Below are 16562 nucleotides of genomic sequence, written 5' to 3'. Positions count from 1 at the left end.
AGGCAGCATCCACATATTGTTCCAGAGTAGTGCAACCATGACGCAACATCAAAGGCTTAACATCTGGGTTCATCCAGTCATGGAAGAGCTTGATCTTCCTTGATTCAGATATCTCATCATACTCAGCATAGTGCAACAGATGATTAAACTTGGCAGCTAACTCAAGCACTTTCAACCCGAAATTCCTAGGATACAAAAATTCCTTGTGTTTCTCCTCTCTCATGGAGTCAGAGAAGAAACGGTCCATCATCTTTTTCTTAAACATTCTCCAGTTCAGTCCAGGATGATCAGCTAATCCTGAGTTCTCCCACCATACACTAGCAAGACCTTTCAACTGCATTGAGGCAATGTGCACTTTCTCAGCTTCAGTGCACACCACATTCCTGAACAAGCGTTCCATATGTCCAAACCAGTAAGACACTTCGACGGGTTCTCCAGTACCGTCATAAGAATCTGGCCTCATCGAACTGATAGTCTTTAAAGCTCGACCATACCTATTTCCCTCATTGTCAGCATGCAAACGAGTTGCGAGATCCCTGAGCTCCTCATTATCAGCAGGCATCCCAGTAGCAGCTAGTCCTGTGACAGCTTCAGCCACGATTTTCTTAATCGCCTCAACAGTTGCCGCATAAAATGCTATTGGAGCAACTGGATTGACAGACACTTCAACATTTCCTGCAGCGCGATTAGCATTGTCCTGACCATGGATGACTTGGTTATTGTGGGAACTGGACGCAGACTCATGTTGCTGATGAGTATCAATTCCTAGCTGAACCTGAGAAGTGTTGCTTGGTCCAACAGTTCCACGACGAGATATATTCTTCTTGTTCACCATCTGAAAATAGATAAATGTATCAGATTTGGATTACGGCATCCGCATCAACTTAGGGGTCGCAAAAATGCAGTGACACAATCATAAAATATGCAGTCGATCACTACTTGTAACACATCAAGACCCGAAAGATAAGCTTCGAACGATCGATAGGAGATAACTGCTCCATGAGCTGCTTCGACAACGACTATCGTCTACAACAAGACACTGATAGATCGGAACGATAGAGATCAAAGACGCGATCTTCTTATAAAGGTAGAAGAGTCCCACTGGAATTTGGCAGTGTTTCAAAAATATCAAAAATGGAGTAAACATACTCGTTTCTTCAAATCCAAATCATTTTCTAAGATTTAAGAAATGAAAAATATCAACAAGATATTTCTATTTTCAGAAAAGAAAAGTAATAATGAAAGTACATAGAGTTTCAAACGATTTGTAAAAATCTTTGAAAAATAATTTTAAGGTTTTATAATCTATTATGATAATAGATTTTCGAAAACTTTTAGCTTTGATACCAAATCTGTAACACCCCCAAAATACACTGGGAAGTATTACCGCCAATGACCTCAAACAACGAGTCCAAAGTCACTAAGGCTTAGAGCATTAAACAAAATACATCACGATAACATAATAATATTGAAGTCTTACAAGACAATGCGGAAAATAAAGTACAATGGAAACAGAAATCCAACATAGTTTTAGAATTTCAGCGGAAGACTTGAATAATAATTGTTAAAAGAAATTTAACATTTTCAACAACAAGATCTTTAACCTTGAAACTTGCACTTGAAACACCAACTGCCAATATCGGACTCCTTCTTCAACCTTCTAAAAACCTTCTGATGTTGTCGTAAAAAGGGGCGAACAACACCAGCCAACCATGCAAGGAAAATGCGGTCGGTTAGTCTAATGAAAGACTATGCAATGGGATATACAATAGATCATGAATATGGTATCTAGTAACTTCATTTCTCGAATGAAAGCCGAGATGAAGAAACTCAGATACTATTATTGAATCAAGAACAAGGAAGGTAACAACAGAAGATTCCGAAAGAACTGAGTCTTATACGGAATTCACAGCAAAAGAAGACTCCAACGGAATTGAGTCTTGTAGGAAATTATGATTTTTGTGGGAACATTATAAGCATTACACAGCAATGATTTTCAAAACACCTTCCATGAATAATTGGGCCAACGACCAACCTCACCGCATACGTGTTGTGCGAATTCAGATTGGAAAGATGACTTACTTAACCGGGAGGCCATACAATTTTCCAAGTTGTACTAATTGTCCGGAACGCATTAATTATGTGCATAACAGCACTTATCTTATTTACTTCTCAAAACATTCATTCATGTTGAAGCTTTTATCACAGCTCGATAAACGAGCACGTCTCGATACACGAGAACAAAGATGGGAATCAAACCCAGAATAACGGCACTAGCTAAGTGCACCACCACTTATATTCGAATAAGGGTACGGTCATGACCAAAAAGTATTAGGGCAATAGTCCTCCTAATACAACGTTATAAAGAGATCATTACGCCTCGCGAGGCCGTAATATCCCTAGTCCATATGACTATCAAAGTCAATATCTAAAGACTAAAGTCCACACATAGGCACGCAATGTCCACAAGCAATATCCTCATCATAACGATGACTAGATAACTATATACAATATATGTAAGGCATAACTATAAACCTAGATAGATATGATAAACACATTAGCACACAATGTTCCCAACACAATTGATCAGATTTTAGGAATTTCCCGAGTAGTCAACAATTAATTTCAATATTAATTGTCGGTCAATAACGGAATGAAACAAGCTTAGCAAGAGGAACCACCACTTGCCTTAAATCGATGATAAAGACGATCCGGAAGACGAACTCGATCCTATTCCGCGAGTGTGAATTCTGCTTCGATTCGCGATCCGAAAGCAATACCCAAATCGCAAGAAATAAATTATAGTTAATAATCTATCCGGATATAAATATTATAATCAATGTTAACCATTGATAAATACGTTGTTTTAAAAATATTGACTAGCATGTACACGTACCGAGTTGTACGTGTATGACACGGAACAAAAAAAAAAGTTTATAAACTTTACAAACTTGCGTGTTAGTATAATATAGGCTTCATTTCTTTTAAAAAGCCAGAGAGAGAGAAAGGTTTGAATAATAAAATTATATATGTATAACGTATATGTATATGTGGGTTAGACAATATGGGCCTCCAACTTACTCTATTCCATATTGTATAAAGAAAGGATGTGGCCCAACTTCTTCCTTCATTTTCGTAGCCAAATAGAGGACAGGGCCCCACATTTAGTCATCTCCTTGTTGATAAATACAGAAGAAACGCAAAGAACAGAGCTTACCTATAGCTCGTCAATGGCGGACAGCGATGCTAGATGGAGGTAGGCGAAGCGACACCGGATCACTGGCGGTTGGGCAGAGCATGGATAGCTTCACCGGAGTGACGAAAAATAAGTGTGCGAAAAAAAACAGAGGAGTCCGACACCGGGAAAACAGAGGAGGAAGGGGGGTGCGGTGGTTGCAACGTCAAGCTGGGCTGAAGTGCGGGAGGAGCAAGCTCGCCGGATTGAAGGCTGGCCGGAGCTTGGTGTGGGTGATCGACAACAAAGGTAGGAAGAACCAACGAGGATGAAGATGGAACAAAACAAAAAGGAAAGTGAAGCTCTGTTTATGGAAAATTTTAATTTGTAACGGAGGCTAAACTGAGATACTGAAACTTCAGTTCAAAGCTCCTCTATTTATAGGGAGGAAAGTATAATTGCTCATTGAAGGGCAGTGGTTGTAATAGAGGGGCTATGAGAGTAGGCGTTGAAATTTGCTTCAGATAATGATATCCACTGAATTATTGAAGGGAAACAAGGTGGAGAAGATAGGGGAGAACAAAGCTGAGAACTGGGAACGAAGACATATAAGTCTTTGTGATTATGAAAATGGTAAAAAAAGGGGAGTTTTTGCTTTGATTTGTACGGCTGAGCAGAGAGAAAAAAAAAAATTTATTGGAACGGAGGTGGGTTTATATAGTGGTAGAATTACACACATTTAAACCCTAATTTTTTTTTAAAAAAAAGAAATATATAAAGAATAATAATATAAGTAATAAATTACTTATATCGGCTTATCCGCAACGGTTTGACTAATTTTCGAAAATTATGAATCTCGTCCATAATTCTTTTGAAATTACAAAAGGAAAAAATAGATTTTCCGGAAAGTATAATAAATACTCCAAAGCGTATCTATTTATCCTCTTTAATAAATAAAGAACTCGAGAGAGTCGTATCAATGACTAGAGTATGCGTAATCCGGTCAATTAATTAAACGTTAATATTCATAAAATCAAATGAATATCAAAGTACCAAAATAACATTTGGAAATAGAGGGTTATTACAGTTGTAAACATCATGAGCTCTCTTATGTTCACCCAACTCTCTTCTGAGTCACCCATACCAAATGCTATAGCTCGATAGCCACAATTTCCATCAGGTACAATTTCTTACCACCCCACTATATGTTGTATCAAAAACATCGGCAAGTACTTGAAATACGTCTTGGAAGTTTGTAATTTGGGAACTCTTAGCTGGTTAGGGAAATGTGAAGGAACTTCCTCCGGCCCCGTTTTCTTACGTGTGTTCCTTTGATTCTTGGGAGGTGTGCCCATATCCTCAACTTCTTCTTCAACATGCTCCCAGTGAGATGGCACTCTCTTGGTCACGCCGAATGGTGGTGGAGGTGGTTTTGCTTTATTTCTTGCACCCGAAGGTCTACCTTTGTGTTTGACATTTGCAAAATCATGCACATCAGTTTGTTCAGGGTGTGCAAATCCTATTCATCTCATATAGACACTTGGCATGTTTTTCGAGGGATAGGTTGTTGAAATCCTTGTGCACGAACTCATCCAACTTGCTCTTGTACACATCTCGTCTGACTTGTAGTACATCAATATCTAAAGGATCTTGTTGCAGGCTAAGAGTCCTCCAGAATGGATGCACACTTGAAACAGGTAATGGTATTTCATTCCTTACATATGGAGCCATTTCGTGCACACATGGTAGGCCATCCCTGCTCCTAATCATACGACTGCATTCCTTGTCGCATTTGAGGTCTACTCCCTTATCATACTCATTTGATAGCCTCAAAATGCACTCCCCAGAGACCACAAAACACAAGCTTCTGAATATTCCTTTATCACCCTTCCCCCTAATCATCTTTTGCATGCTGATGTTGAATGTACCTTTTATCTCTTTCACAAGGTTACACAACATATCGTGGACTTAATTCCACACTGTGGATATGTTGCCTTTAGAACTTATAAGGTAGTTCTTAAGGGCCCCATGAGCACCTTCGACTCTGTAATTTGTAATAAATAACTAAAATATGTAGTCTGGATTATATAAGATCAAATCACTAAAATAGTGGCATATAATCACGTGTTAGTCGTATGGGTTTTAAGGTTGAAGACCGTGTCAGTCCATGCAGAGACAATTCTCTCTTTGTGTGGTGCAAGCCATTAATCTTCCATATACTTGTGCAAATGAGGACACCTCAACTAAGTATTAACAATTTTGTTTAGTTCTTCATAATATGAAGTCTCAGTGTTTTTCTTGAATAGCCCATAATATGCAGAACTAAACGTAGTTGCTATTTCTTTGTCTTTGAATGTCTTGAGTGCATGTGCTTCTATATTCTTCTTTATGTGACGCCTGCACAATATGAACTTTGCGTCTGGGAACAAGCTATCCATTGCGTTTATCAACGCTTGTTCTCTATCCGTCACCAAACAAACTGGCGCCCTATCTACTAGACGATAAAGTTCCTTCAATTGTTGTATGGCCCATATATATGGGTCGCTTGTCTCACCGCTTAGGAAACAACCAGCAATGCTGAAATTTTTACCAGCGTTGGTGACACCGATTATCTCAAAAAACGGATTGTTTGACCTAAAATATAATGCATTACACAAGTACATGATGTATAATAAAGGTAAATACATGAAATAAGTCTAAACGCTTACCGGATAACACTGTATGTACAATCAAGCACGACAATGCATGGGAATGCCCTTAGAAGGTCCATGCATTCTGGATGCGCAAAGAACACATCTTGAAGTTCGTTGGTGCTTGGATTTATCCTATACTCTAAAAAATACCGATTCTCTTTGCATCTGTAAAAAAACTCTTGGACAAAGGTCCTTTTCTCTTTTTTCTGAGTACGGATTTTGTAGATTGTGTTGTACAACTGCTTCTTTGTAGTATAGTTGTTTGGATTCTTGTTCAATTCGGTCATAATACTATGGGGTCTGCAATGACTGTCAAGCATGTCTCTCACCTTGACAAATTGCTCTTCCTTTAGTCTCCCTGCTAAAGGAACCCCGATGAGATGCTCTCCAATAGAATGGTTGTGTTTGCCTTCTCTTACTTTCATCCTCCATTCTCCTCTTGGTCCCTCGTGCAAATCAAGACCAAATTTGCAATCACAACAACCAGTCTTCGACGTCTTTTTCGGGGTCTTTTTTGGGGGGTCCTTCCTTTCCCTAATGCAACGAAGCACAACATAACCCATTTTAAAAAATGAAGACGATTGTGTACGTCCAACTTTGAGAACAAAGTTCAGTTTGATTGCTATATCTTTCGCCCATTGAATTGCCTCTTTCTTAGTTTTCCAAACTAAGTCGTTGCAAAAATCTTCCGTGTAGTCTCTTGACTGAACCTCGAAATCACCTATATGTTAAAATGACATATGTGAACTAAGACTTCACTAATATTAGTATAGGATTTAGCAAGGAATCACCTAATAATTTGTATAGAATTTTCCAATAACTATGAAAATATGTAAACATGAAATATGTAACAACTATAATATAAAATGACATGTGTGGACTAAGTCATCTAATAATTTGTATAAAATTTTCTAATAACTATATTTACAAAATTTTCTTAAGAATCATCTATTAGTACTATATTAACTAACTATGGAAACATGTAAACATGAAATATGTAACAACTATAATATAAAATGACATGTGTGGACTAAGTCATCTAATAATTTGTATAGAATTTTCTAATAACTATATTTACAAAATTTTCTTAAGAATCATCTATTAGTACTATATTAACTAACTATGGAAACATGTAAACATGAAATATGTAACAACTATAATATAAAATGAAATATTACATGATTAATTACCTCATTGCTCCACCAAAAAGGATTGTTGTTATTGTTATCCATTTTTTGAGATGTAAGTAAGAGTAGAATGTGAAGGAAAGAAGGAAAGTTGGAAGTGATTTGAACTGTTGTAACAACAAGTCTATTTATACTACTTGTGGTAAGTGTGGTAGGTGAATAGTTGGTGAATCTTCTTCACATGCATTGGCCTAAGTTGTGGTGGTGGAATCCTTGCTCTCTCATTAATCGGTTTGGGTTTACCTAATTAAGGGAAGAAACCCGGAGTTACCAACGCCCACAAACCGGCGGTTCACACCGTCTACAAACCGTCGGTTCCTTATATGTATAAACCGGCGGTTTAAACCCTACACAAACCGGCGGTCTCCTATCATTTCTGGGTTTAAATAGCATTCTTTTCTTTCTCCTCAACCCTAGCCACATTTTCACTTCCCACAAGATCTCAAACCGGCAGTTCTCCCCGTCCCTACCAAGGACAAGCTAAATCCTCCCATTTTTCTCAATTCTAGACAAAAACAACTTCATTAAGGTATGATTTTAGTTTATTTCCCCTTTTTTGAGTGTTTTTCCATGTAAACGTGCTATATATATGTAGATCTAGTTTTTTTGTGCACAAAAACTGATAAGTTTTGGATTGAACTAGATTATTGATGTAGATCTGTTTTTTCACCACAAAATTGTTGAATCTAGGCCAAATCTAGACCATAAAGGGAAACCGCCGGTTAATAGTTACCGGTAACCGGCGGTTACGAGCTGTCCGGTACCGGCGGTAGCTTGGTGGTCACCGGCCTTTGCTGTTTTTTGTGTAGCGGCAGTTTGTGTGGTCTACTGACCGGCGATTCGTACCTGCTAGTAACCGGCAGAATTTATCTGTTCTTTTTTTGTTGAAATTGTTGTTTATATGTTGATATGTTGTTAATAAGTTGTTAATATGATGTTGTTTATATACATGTTGTTGTATGTTGTTAATATGTTTGCAATATGTTGTTAATATGTTGTTGTTTATATACATGTTGTATTTTTATATAATTTTTTGCTTTTTCATAAAATATTTTTTAGATATATATTAAATTTGTATAGATATGCTGTTAATATGTTGTTGATATGTTGTTTGTATAGATATGTTGATATGTTGTTAATATGTTGTTGTTTAATATGTTGTTGTTTATATACATGTTGTTGTATGTTGTTAATATGTTTGCAATATGTTGTTAATATGTTGTTGTTTATATACATGTTGTTGTATTTTTATCTAATTTTTTGCTTTTTCATAAAATATTTTTTAGATATATATTAAATTTGTATAGATATGTTGTTAATATGTTGTTGTTTATATAGATACGTTAATATGTTGTTGATATGTTGTTTATAGAAATTTTGTTTTGAATTTATATGAATGTAATATGTTGTTGATATGTTGTTTATATACATGTTGAGAATGACCCTAATTTGAATATATGTTGTGTTAGATGACGGATCCTTCATCAATCGACAAGACCCCTATAGTTGATTGAGAATCACGTGAGGGGCGTGTTGTCTTGCGGGACCACAAAAAGAAAAACAGGCTGCGGGAATACCTTCTAAGAGCCGAGAAAGAGGAAGGGTAACACCTCTATTCCCTCGTCATCAGACGAGGAGGCAATGGATATTGTAGGTGCTACACCTCCACAGTACTACCAGTCTCCTCCTGCCCAATACTTCCCAACTCCTCCACCGCCTGCACAACATTACCAGCCTCCTCCGGGTCAGTATTACCCGACTCCACCGCCTGGACATCATTACCAGTCTCCTCCAGGCCACTTTTACCCCCCCCTCCATAATACTACCCGCCTCCTCCACAGTACTACCCTCCCCCTCCACAGTACTATCCGAGTCAATCATCTTATCCTTCTCCCATTTTCCAGCATCAAATCCCTTACCCTCCTCATCCCATGTATTCATCTCCCAATCCACAGTTTGTCTCACAGTCTGGCAATCATTACTCAGTGCCTTTTGATTTACTCAACGTAACAGGCACATCTTCCAGTATTCGTATTATAGAGGTAAGACAAATGATAACTTTTATATCATGACGTAAATGTATTCAAAATCTCACTTATGCATTTTACTATTTCTGAATGAGGACAGGTTGATCTAGAAGATCATGTTGAGAGGGAGGAGGATAGGGTACATGGAAGTGAAGAAGCAGAAAGGGAGACGGAGAGACCGGATGAAAGGGAGGAACCACCGGTTGAGGAGAGAGCAGAGGAGGATACTAGGGAAGCTTCTTCGTCTCGGACGCGACCAAGAAGATCAAATGAACAATATATCCTTAAGTTGTTACAAGGGGTGGACGGAGGACCAACGAACCCGGAATTGCTAATAGGGTTTGAGAATCATGTAGCTTACGACATATATCGTAACAAGGTAATTTTCTAAATTCTTCTATTGTCATTGAATTTATATTGATTATTTTTCTATAATTATGTGTGATTTTAAATTGTAGGAGAGACAGACTATGACTTTTGAACGTCGAATACACATGCTCCTGAAATGGAAATTGTCGAAGAAGAAATTATGGGGGGATTTGTCTACGGGTCTTGTTTTGGGCACATACCGGATTTGATGTATACAGATATCAACATAAAGTTGATAGAGGCGTTCATCAAACGTTGGCAACCGGAGACGATCTCGTTCCACTTGCCATTTGGAGAGATGACGGTCACTCTCCATGACGTTCATCTCAATCTGGATGTGCCCATATTTGGTGATAGCATGGCATTCAGTTCGGAACTCAAGCTTTTAGGGACCTACAAGGCTAGGCACGATTACCTGGTACAACAGGCTTTGGAGTACTTTAATATAGATCCAGAGCTTGCACCGTTGGGGATGATTCGGTCCGATAAATTTGTCGACATGATGAAGGACGTGTCGAAGGTGCATAAGTGGACTTCAACCGATAGGGCAACGGTGTATTTGATTTTCTTGATGTCGACGATGATATTTCCTGACAAGTCATCAAAGAAGATTGATCTCAAGTATTTCGAGTACGTCAACCCTCTCGATAAGGTTGACAAATTAGCTTGGGGGACATGCATCCTATGCCACTTGTACCGCTCCTTGGGCGAGTGTACACGGACTGGATGTCGACAAGTATCGATGTGTTATACTCTTCTACAGGTAAACTCTATTTCAAATCTCCTACAGGTAAACTTTATTTCAAAACATTATATTCATTTCACAAATGCTTATGACCATGTATGAATTTTCAATTATTTTTTACCATAATACCAAGCTTGTATATATCAGTACTTTCCATAGTTCAGGCCTCTTCAATCACCCGGATGGAGCCAGGATGCTCCAAAGCCATGGACATCTAAATGGTACCATCCTGAGAGACCTTCAGTAGTAGGGGGGTATCGAGCAATCCTCGACAAGATGACCGCTCGTGATGTAAGTACATTCTTCTCCTACAATTATTACCTTATTAATCACACTTAATGCTAAATTAATTCAATTTGTATGTTATGCGTAGGTTGATTGGATGTCATAAGGTCAACTTGACTTCAATAACACGGCATTACGTCCCTCCCTATTCCATGGGGTCCTGACATTGCTGCACCACACAGAGCCGTACATGCCAGACCGAGTGGCGCGTCAATTTGGGCATACGCAACGGATCCCAAAGCCGGTGATTGATTCTATTAGAGCTCATAGACTACCCAAGACATTGGCATACAAGGTGGACTATGACCAAGGGTATTGGATATGGAGTTCTCAAGGATGGCATACCTTATCCATCGAGGAATTAGGTGTTGCCGCTAATGTGCCATGGCAGTCCGAGGAGCCTTACATGTCTTGGTTCTTACAAAGGACGCACCCTTTCATTACTTCTCCCGATGTGAGATCATACCAGGTAATAATATGATTTTTCACTCTTAAATTGCGATATTTAATTTTTATTTATTCTACTACATCCTATATATTTATACTTGTCAAGCAGAGTGCCAGCTGAGTACACGAGTACCTTCTACCATTTTACGATGATCAACCACCATATGAGCGGGTAGATGAGGTATATGAGGCAGTAAGGAAGTCAGTTGATGAGTTTCGCCCTTTCTACAACCAGCCAAACCATTGATGAGCATGAAGTTATTTTGTATATGTTTATGTTTTGAATTTTGGTTTATTTTTTGGATTTGGTGTATGTTTTGGATTTGGTGTATGTTTTTGCTGTTGTTGACAATAAGTGTTGTATTTGCTCGTTTTAGTTATATGTGTTATTTCTTTATTTTAACTATGATATATTCATTTCACAAACCTCATATAACAACATCCACCTTAATGAATTGAAAAATGGTTATAGGCTTGTAAAACATACTATTTTTTGTCCAAATGAAATAGTTACGTATCTTAATATACAGGCTTGTAAAATATATTATTTTTAGTCAAAATATAATTAAAAGGACTACTTATGTGTTTTATTTTATAAAAAAAGTAATTAAAAGTGATTTATCTTATTCCAATTGGCATTTACAATGAACCGAGAGTTTATAACAGTGACTAACCGGCGGTTTTCTCCAAACGACTACCGACGGTTTGCACCAAACATCTACCGACGGTTGGCTCCAGACAACTACCAACGGTTTTCTCCAGACAACAACTGGCGGTAGGTGATTGCTACAAACCGGCGGTTTATAAATACGAGGAACCGACGGTTTCTACCCCATATAAACCGGCGGTTCCTCCGCTGCGTTAGAAAGCAAAAAAAATGCGTCAAAAAGAATTACCGTAAAATTATTGATTTTCAGTAGCACTTCATCTTCCACATCATTTTAAAAAAATAAATTAATTTATTAAAATAAAATATTCTGCATATCTAAATCCCACCCAAGTTGTTACACCGAAAGGATCTGTTTGGTTTAAATTAAAATCTCTGCTTTGGTACACCTAGATTATGCCTATGGTAGTTTTTCAACATTCTTGCTTAAACCTTCTTCCACTATCAAAATGAAATAAAAAAAAAATTTAAATCTGTTTACAAAAGTATAATTCATATCATTCACTTGATCAAAATAAGTATTCTTTTGACTCCAGCTTTGATCTGTTGCATGCGTTTCATTCACTTGATAAAGTGTTACCTGCATTTCATTCCTTTTATTCATAAAAATCCAACAATAATACAATAAAGATTCTCCTATAATCCAGATTCACCACCAAATGACATGTGTTTCAAACAATAATACAATAAAAATTAGAGTCTAATTATAAATCTATCTATATTAGTTACGTAAAATATTCTGATATCATTCACTTGATCAACAGAAAATTTTAAACTCCCATTTGGATCGATCCACATAATAGGCATGAAATGTCATTCACTAGTTTATATATATATTATAATATTAAAGCTATCTCTTTTCAAACTTTTCCCTTAATTTTAGCTAATTCTCATTCTTTTATTGGTTCTACTATTCTCTCTCATTTAATTTTTAAATAAACTACCATATTTATAGGAACAAATTACTAAGATAATTTTATTTTATATATTTAATTTCTTAAATGTGAACGATTCTTCTAAAAATTAATAAATGTTTAAAATGTTTAAAAGTCCTTTTACAAATTTAGATTACTTTTTATTTTTCAAATATATAACTATATTTTAAACATATATAAACATATATTTTAACCTATAATAAATACTATGAACTATATTTCTTCTCTAAGAATAAAAAATGCAACAATTTATATCATTTATATATTAGAACTACCTTATTTGAAGCTCTCTCATTCATTCTACCCAACATTCTTTGGTATAATTTTCTAATTGGATCTACTATTAACTCTTCTCTTTCTATTAGTTCTATTATTCTATTTTTGAAATTATTAATTTTTTAATTAACTTCTATAATTTTAGGAATGACATGATAAGGTATTTATAATTAAATCTAATTTATCATTATATTTATATTATTCTTCTAAAACTTACTTAATAATTAGAATATTAATCAATCTCTTTTCTAAATTTGTATATTTGTACTCCCCAAATTAGCATTATATATTACATAAAGATATTTCACTAAAGATAAAACGATGCAATATGTATCTTATGATTTACTTTTTATGTTATTTAAAATTGAATATATTTTTGTGATGTATTTTGTAAAAATAAGCTTGTACTAAATAAAGTATATTAATATGTTTTCTATAAGGATACAACAATGCAATACGTATTTCATAATTTATTTTTATGTTATATGAAACTGAATAATGATGGTTTTTTTACATATTTTATAATTACTTAATTACTTTCCGTTTATATTTTTAGATAGATTTTATACTTATTTCATTTTTTTAAGATCACATATTTTTAAGGTTGATTTTTTCATGTTTTAGGGGTAAATATATTTGATTCTTAATTTTCTTTATGTTTTGTAAGATATATTGATATTCTAATTTAAGATCCAATTTTAGGATAGACATATATAGTATTTTCCAATCAATTAAACAACAAATGTGATATGTGTATAAATTAATATTTGCCATTATAAAAATTATAAATTCAGATACATGTCATTCTATTAAATTTTTCTAATTTTCATGAATTTCTATTAATACAAACATATGGTTTATAATACGATTTTCAACATAATCTGATACAAATTATTTGTAATATTCTTTTTATCAATTGATTAATCAAATCACGTGCATGGAACTGGTGATCAACTAGTGTTTACTATAATTTGGCTCAATTATAAGAACACACAAGTTTTGGGACATATATACAAACTACCACTTTTTAAAAATAATAATACAAACTACTACTGTAATTATAAAACTATACAAGTTTTATTTTGAAGAAAAGGTAAATGGAATTATAAATAAATCATTTCTCGTAATTAGAAAACAATAAGATACTATTACTTTAAAATTAAAATATTATATACTTCATTTGACATATTTACATGTATTATTGAAAATGGCAAAAGGTAGAAGTTGTTAAAATTTTGAAAATTTAAACATGATTAGGCATTAAACAATTAAAATGTAATTAAATATAATGTAGAAGGTGTGTAATGAAGAAGCTCTTCTCCCTCTTTTAAGTTTGAACAACTTATTTTTCATAATCGAAATTTTTGAAGATTCCATGTTGTTGATGCGAGTTCGTGTTCGAAAATCTAAAAAAGGGTTCTTCATCATTCTTCATCCATAATGTTTGAGGTTTATAGTGCTAAAAGGAAGAGGACAACTAGGAACAAGCTTCAGAGCAGGAAAACAAGGGTGGGATAACGAAGAATTATGGGATCACGAAGAATCTGGAGTTAGTGAAGGGGAGGGTGAAGGTGAAGCCAAAGTTGAAGACGAAGGCTAAGGGAACTGAAAAGTCTGGTAACAGGAAGAGGGTGACAATACAAAGGCAACAATGCCGAAGAAATCCAAGAAGATAAAGACAAAAAAAACCAAGCCATTAACTTTCAAAAAGAGTGTAATTTTATGAATTTCAGTTACCGGATTTGAATTAGCATGCCAACTAAAATAGCATGCCGATTGTATGTCAAGTTTATTAATTCCACTTTTGTGAAGTCTAGTTACTAAATTGAGAATCTCATATGAATTCCAGTTATTGAATTGAATGAATAAGGAACATTTATCGAAGTTGGATATGATATTGTAGATAAAGTACATGTATTATAGTGGTGAAATTTTTATGGAAGAATAAGCTTATGCTCTACAATTTCTTATGTTTCGGAGGTACAATCGAAATTGCACCGTATTGACTGGGACTAGATGTTAGGCAGTGAATTTGAGAATATGTTGAGAATTCTTCTACAAGTATGTGTCTAGTCTCAAACAATGCATGTTGCACTATTGAAGCAATTAGAAACCAAATAAAGATGGGAGAAATGGTATGAGGTATGTGAGAAAGAAGTGTGATTCTCTATGAGGGAATTCAGATTTATGACTGGTTTGCACTATAGGAGGAATTGTGGTGGATGGTAAGAAAGGAGATAAGACTGTGATGGATCGGTTTTTTGATTGTCTTTCAGTGTCAGTACAAAATCTTTATGAAAAATTTAGAGGCTCTACAAATTTGGACACTTACAAGGTTCAGTTGACATTATTATTGATAGTAGATGGCTTGTTGCTTGGAGGACAAAAGAAGAGACTGATCAATCCTCACCATGTGAGGCTGGTGAAGAACATGAAAATATTATGGGAATATCAATGGGTAAGAGTTTCCTACATGGAGCTTCATAAGGCTTTGACAACTTCCCATCTAACATGATGTTGACAACAAACAAGTAAAATTAAGTGTCCTTAACTAGAATTCACTCTAGGGAATGCCAGTTGTGTTCCAACTAATTAGTTTTAGATAATGTGATAGATAAATATTTTATATTAGTTAGGAAATAAATTTCTTATATTAAATATCTAAGAAATATGTATTATATTGTTGGTTTGGTAAGATTGTCTCAGGGCTTGGACAACAATATGCTGACAAGTATGTGGATAATGCTTTTCCTCGCGACATCCATTGATATGTAGAAGAAGTAGCTAAACATGGAATTGTTGAACAAACTTTACCCGATCCCACTATGGAGATCAAGTTATGCGAAAATGACTCAGATGTCGATTTGTCCCCGACGCTGATCTAGATCAAGCACGTTTATCGGTCGTTGATTGTGTGTTTGAGAACTATAACAAGAACGATAATGGCTCGTTGAGGTGCGAGACCAAGCATGGTGGCGCAGATGAAAAAGAGGAGATAACTCAACTTCTAATTTACATTCAACATCATTGTAAAGAAAATACAAGAAGGCTATATATAGCCAAATAACTCTCCTAAAACCTCTAATGGGCTTGGGCCTTATTCTAGAAAATGGGTCAGCGCTCTTAAGCATAAGAAAAGCACACACCCAAAATATTAAATGCATAAACTTAAGAATGCCAATCAATAATAAAATAGGTAATAAATATATATTAAGTATTCGTACAAAGAGGACACCATGGTCGGGTCGTCTCACGTTCACCTCAAACCGGGTGATTGCATGCCAGGATTGCATCATTCTGCCTCCCTTAAAATCGAAGCGTTCCCACTTCGAACAGGTAGGGGAAAAGGAGATTAAGCATGAAGACATCAAAGATAGCATGGACTCTATGTAGGGCACAAGACCGACTCTAGGCACCACAAAGTGTAAGATGAAAGGCTCTAGTGCTGGAGTGATATTGTTTTCTTGGTTGAACACTTCCATAGCAATGTATGTCACCTCATATGGTTGAACCATTAATCCCTCGGGTTCTTGCAAAGCCATAGACACTAGTACTGGAATGTCTAGACCTTTGCACACGTCGGATGAGTGACTCTCCATTAGCATGGGAACATCTAGTAACTCATCATCGAAATACTCATCAAATATAGGAGGCGACTCAAGCGCTGACTGCGTCGGTGTGCTAGGAATATCCATTACATCTTCATCAAACATGGGAAGGGTCGAAGGGATAGAATTCTCGGTCACATCATAAGTC

Source organism: Phyllobates terribilis, unplaced genomic scaffold, assembly GCF_046119375.1.
Source record: "Phyllobates terribilis strain yellow unplaced genomic scaffold, ASM4611937v1 Scaffold_5772__1_contigs__length_49176, whole genome shotgun sequence".
NCBI lineage: Eukaryota > Metazoa > Chordata > Amphibia > Anura > Dendrobatidae > Phyllobates > Phyllobates terribilis.
This window is presented reverse-complemented; position numbering follows the sequence as displayed.